Raw genomic sequence first — 5,670 nt, 5'->3', positions numbered from 1 at the left:
CCCTTCCCAAACATTCTCCAACGGAAAGTTCCCAGAAGCAGAATACGAAGCAATCCATCTGGCGGAGTCAGGTTACAGTAACCCATGCTCCCCAACAAAAAAACCTCCCCATCCCCAAGAAGGCCAGTGTGACACAATCAGGTACAGAATACACACACACTGAAATCTTATGAGGTAACATTGACATACCAGTGAAACCACCAATTATAATATGCATCACATTTCAGCAGAGTTCTTCCTCTTTCTGGGGAGTGTGGTACAACCGGTAGTGCTGGATTAGAACATCAGCATTTATTGTGTCGAGCTATTGCATTGGGGTGTTAATAGCAAAAGATAACCTTGCAGTTCAACCATGTCCATTGGCTTCCTCTGCACAGGCTGCACAGGTTTCAATGTCCCTCCCTCAAAGTCCTTCTTCAGCAGTGATGTCCAGGCTCTAGGAAGCCAACTTCATGGGGGCTAAACTCAAACCCCATTTCTGTTCAAGGAGAAGAGCTTTGAAGTTTAGTAAACTGTCCAGGCAGGAGCAGAAACCGGCAAGGTGAATAGCTGGGTGTGATTCGTTTCGTGTGACGTGCAATTTACTGATTTTATTATTATATTGAGAACTAACAAAATGCATCCATAACCTTATTTATTTTACATTGGGGTTCAAACACAATCCCATAATTTAAAAAATACAAATCTCTCAGATATATTATGTGTGTTTTACAGTATTGCACCTTTTCGCTGTTCCTTGTGAAAGCAATGTTTTTCCATTGCACTGTAGAGTGGGTAAGGATTGGTCCCATTTTCATCTTTGTCATCCATAAAAGGCCTGGTCTCCAGCTATCAGGGGAAAATTAATGCCATTTGCTATTTACATTTTATATTTATGGCATATCTAAGATATCACAACATCAATGTTCCATTTCCAAGTTCCAAGTATTTTTACCTTAATGTAACAGCTTTGACGTCATTTTGACGGTAAACTAACTTGTAACAGGGAAAATAGTTGCCTTCCCAGCCGCACCCTACATCCAGTAGAGAAACAGCCTTGCAACTTTGCTCTCCCCTGACTCGGAGAATCAGGAATTGCTTAATACCAATTGTGCAATAGCCTGCTATTTTTATTAAATCATAATATTACCTTGTCAACTTAAGTTAAACTGTATGGTCATGTAGGAAGTTTCTACTAGAAATTTGTTCTCTGCATTTCACCCATCCGGGGGCACATAAGCTACACTCAGAGCAGTGAGCTCACTACCAGACGGTAGTATAATTTCCAGCTGCTCCTTTTGTGTGAAATTTTGATTATTTGATTTGATCAAATATTGCAGATGGTTGGCTGGGGACAATTGTGACACACATTGATTGGAACTCAAATGTAACAACTGTCCCCCAAAACACTCATTGCACTGAAATGGATATTACCGAATAAGTAAGACATATCTGCTTGAATTAGTTACTTAAATATATGTATTTCTAAAAACAAATCAACACAAACAACAGCAGAGAAGCCTAATTGTGGTTAATTACCTAATTGTAGCAATAAAGCCTTTATACCCAGGTGCTTTCAGTGTAATTTTTGACTGAATGTAGGATAATTTAAAACAAATAAAATCTAGTATGTCTACTCACAGATACACCCTTTATCCAGCATGTAATCACCCCCCACACATCAGAGAGGGAAAAATATTCTTCTGCATATCTCTGCTTCATCCACTCGACGCCATCATGGAATGACACCCTCCCCCTCAGACATGCTCAAAAGTGCTTTATTTGCAGCCTCCTCTGCATGCTGTGACCACTGTGGGTCTTGATACAATGAGGACATGCACCTGTAACCAACAAACAGGTATTCACATAGAGTAGATAGTGGACATAACACAGCAAAAAGGCAAAAAATAGTTGCAATTTCAGGTCAAAGTCAGCACAAGGCACACTATTGCAATGCTATTGTAGATTGTGATTGTAGACCAATCACAGCTTCAGTATTCTGCCTCAAACTGCTGCCCTTTATGACTTCATAAGGGTACTGAAACAATCCTAAGCACTTGGGGTCGGGACATTTCTTCATAAAGATGCAGACAAGCTTGAGATTTTGTCACTAAAAGAAACTTCTGAATGTGTACTTTAGAGCAGTGTTTCTCAAAGTGTGGTCCGGGGACCATTGGTGGTCCGCAAGCTATAAAATATAATATAGATGAGTTGTTTGCAATATTGAACCAACTTGTATGTAAATCCAAACAGTTCTGCAACACTGTCTATGTAAGATATGCCAGTTTAAATTATATGAATCCTCTTACACAATAAGCAAAGTGCAAAGACAATAAGCAAGGTGGTTCAGTGAGTAGGCCTATTGTGTAGGCTAATATAGCCTACTGTTGAAGTAGGTCTAATCTTTTTTTTTAGCTAGATGGTCCGTGCGTTTCTTTTTTATTGGTTAGTTAAGTGGTCCTTCGTCTGAAAAAGTTTGAGAAACGCTGCTTTAGAGGAACAGAGAATATATTTGGCTCCTTTACTGCAATCTTGTAGTATGATGTTGTCATGCTTATTTTATATATCATATATGCATAGTGCTTTACTTTTTTAATTTTCATGTAATGTTTTTCGAGAAAAGCATTTGTCAAATATCATAAACAGATACTGACCACGTGGATCCAGAGACTCTGGCCACATAGAGCATGCAGTCTAGGAGATCTTCTTTTCCCAACTGCCGCATAACACCAAGGAAGCCGATGTAGGCCCTTTGGCCACCCCCAGAACCCAACAGTACCACACGAGGAACATCCTTCTGGGAAGGAACACAAACAGTATTGGAGCAGTATTATTATAATTTTTTTTATGATTCTCTTGTAATAACATTATTATGATTGGTCTCAAAGATTTTATATTTTGGACAGAAATACTATTTTGCTTTTATCTTGACGATATTCTCAAGACTTAAAGGAATACACCAACATTTTGGGAAATAACCTATAGCTCCCAGAAGTGACACAAAGTATCATTTTATCATTTTGTCATTTTAACGTATGTGTAAAATAAGACAGTGGTTTTCTAAGCATATACGTACTTGGAGCTATATTCTCATTCAGGCAAAGTACTGCTACTAGGAATTTGCAGAAGTAACACTGGGACTTTTCAGGTACTGTGTGCAAATCACTCAGCCCAAACAGCGGTACTTCACCTGAATGAGATGAATGAGTATGAAAATGCTTCGAAATCTGATTTTACATCGGCATTTGTATATGTCACTTTTTGGTCAGACTGAGTTACTGCACACACAGAGAAGTAAGGTATGTATCATATTAACTCTGGGGGTGACGTCAAATAAATGCCCAAAACGTTGGTGTGTCATTCCTTTAATAAAGACCCTGCTGATTAATCTGAATACTGATGAATGCAAACGTGCAGGTTAGCTCACCTCAGGACAGTGAATCTTATGTCTGCGCAGAGCATCCTGTATTACGCTTGGTCTTTCCTTAATGAAATGCATCTCAGGCGGGCTGAGGTCATCTCTTAAATAAAAGTTTTGGAGGTCAGAATTTTAATCTTATAAAGTTGCCACTTTCTCCTGAAGATGATGGTGATCATAAGACAAATTGAAATAATGCACTGACTTCATAAATAGTCCTCATTATAACTTACAAAGTTTACAATACTTGATTTGTCTGTGGGGACCCTCTCCACACCGAAGTGTAACTACTACTACTACTACTACTAATAATAATAATAATTTAATAATAATAATGATAATTTATAAAGGCATTTTACTGTTTTTTATCTGTCTCAGGCTTTGCACTGAACACATAGTACAACATCATAAGAAAAATATATTTCTGCTGGCTGTAACATACCTGATCACCACAGCCATGTCTGCAGACCAGCTAATGAGAAAATCATGGGATCAGTATCATTGGTCAATGACTGCTATACATTATTGCATCAAAGCATACTCTGCATATCTGATAACTAAGAATGCCTGCATGTAGTTGAACACTATAAAACTAACCTATGATACATAGTTGACAATTATATCAGGCATTTACGTCTCTGCCACTGAAACTTACCTTGTTCAAAATCCTAAGTCTGTGATTGACAGAGGAGTCAAAGGAATGTGGCTGTGCAAACTCTTGTCTGACATGCAACACCAGAAATTGGCAACTGGTTCATCACAAATACTGAGATGAGATTTTATACCATGAAATGGGAGGAGATATATCTGATGCAAACTGGTTGGTCTTGATTGTGCACATTGGTATGTAAACCTATGTAACCCAAAAAGCTCTGAGTCAAAGTGATCGAGGGATAAAAAGAAATAGATATTTATCATGTTTGATCAAGATTAAACAAACAAGTCTAATAAGAACAAAATCCTCCAAAACCTTAGCCTCCATATACAATAGGACAATGCTTAGCAGTCTTAGGGTCCCACACACATGTTGAAGTTTCGCATGTACACATGCAAAAGAATTGCAAAACTCTTGCCTGAATTAAACCACAAACTTGTTTTTCCACGTCCTCAAAGAGGATGAGTGTCATTGCAAAATCAAAACAGCAGAACTTCACAACTTTCCTATTTAAAAAAAAAATCTATATGTTTGGCATGAGTTAATGAAAAATTATTGTACCGGTAATTGTATGAATGTTTTTCTCTCAATGATATACAAGTGTTGCACACGATAATACACTAATGTCTCCCTCAGACACAAAGGGTGACATGCCAATTAGCGATGAGAGGGGATGATCATGCATAGTTTCGAAATTGATGCGGTTTATTGTCAGTTTGTAAAAATGAGGCGAATAGGATGTAAATGTACGGAATCCCTGATCGATATGATTGGTTAGGCTGGACCAATGATAAAGTTAACACAAAGTCTACGTTCATTCTGATGCTGTAGAGTGGGAAACGTTTCCCAATCATGAGAGTTCAGACTCTTCACAAAGTGGAACAAAATAGTGAGTCTGGTATTACCAGGCTACAGTTTAAGGTACAATATATTTTGTCAGAGGTAGTACCCTTAAAACAACGAATTTTTACCATTTCTCCAGCAGAAAAGGTACACACTATAAGGGTACATATACACTATAAGGACAAAATTATTTGAATGTCTGCCATTACACCCAGATTAATTTATACATCCCAGTCTAAGTCCATAGTTATTAATATGGTGTTGGTCTTCCCGTTACAGCTGCAACTCCATATTACAGTAATACCTATGGATTAAGAATGGGATGTCATTCAAGTTCCAGTGTATAATGACAGATGTCCAAATATGTTTTCTAAATAGTGTATTTACCCTTGAGGGTACTGTCCCAGTGACAAGCTTTTGTACTCCTAACAGTACAATTTGATATACAGTGTTTTTTGAGTGTTTTTTCACTGTGGGAATATCTGAATTCCTCATATATGAATTCCTCTTAGAACCAGTACAGCTGGCTAGCTTCTTGCTGTGTGTGTGTGTGTGTGTGTGTAAAAGAGAGAGAGAGAGTCTGTGTGTGTGTTTGTGAGAGAGAAAGATAGAAAGAGAGAGATAAACTCAGCATGAGAACAATTCCCTGGCACAGAATCTCATTCATTAAGTTTTGGCAGTGTGTCATGGCACTTTGGCACTTGCATATTCACCCCTTGCAGACACATGACTTAAGTCACGTGACGGCTCCATGCTGGACGGCAAAAAGATGGGA

The 5,670-nt window shown here is 38.2% G+C and overlaps 1 long non-coding RNA gene across 1 annotated transcript; it reads right to left on the bottom strand.

The window, feature by feature from the left end:
- Nucleotides 1-210: 210 nt before the first annotated feature.
- Nucleotides 211-1,907, bottom strand: LOC125297152. The gene is made up of 3 exons (XR_007193961.1): nt 1,621-1,907; nt 723-828; nt 211-478 (listed from the first exon to the last, which is right to left on the bottom strand). It is a non-coding gene; the product is annotated as an uncharacterized LOC125297152 (long non-coding RNA).
- Nucleotides 1,908-5,670: the final 3,763 nt, after the last annotated feature.

Source organism: Alosa alosa, chromosome 7, assembly GCF_017589495.1.
Source record: "Alosa alosa isolate M-15738 ecotype Scorff River chromosome 7, AALO_Geno_1.1, whole genome shotgun sequence".
Taxonomy (NCBI): Eukaryota; Metazoa; Chordata; class Actinopteri; order Clupeiformes; family Clupeidae; genus Alosa; species Alosa alosa.
Note: the sequence above shows the minus strand (reverse complement) of the source record. Positions and strands in the feature narration are given on the sequence as shown.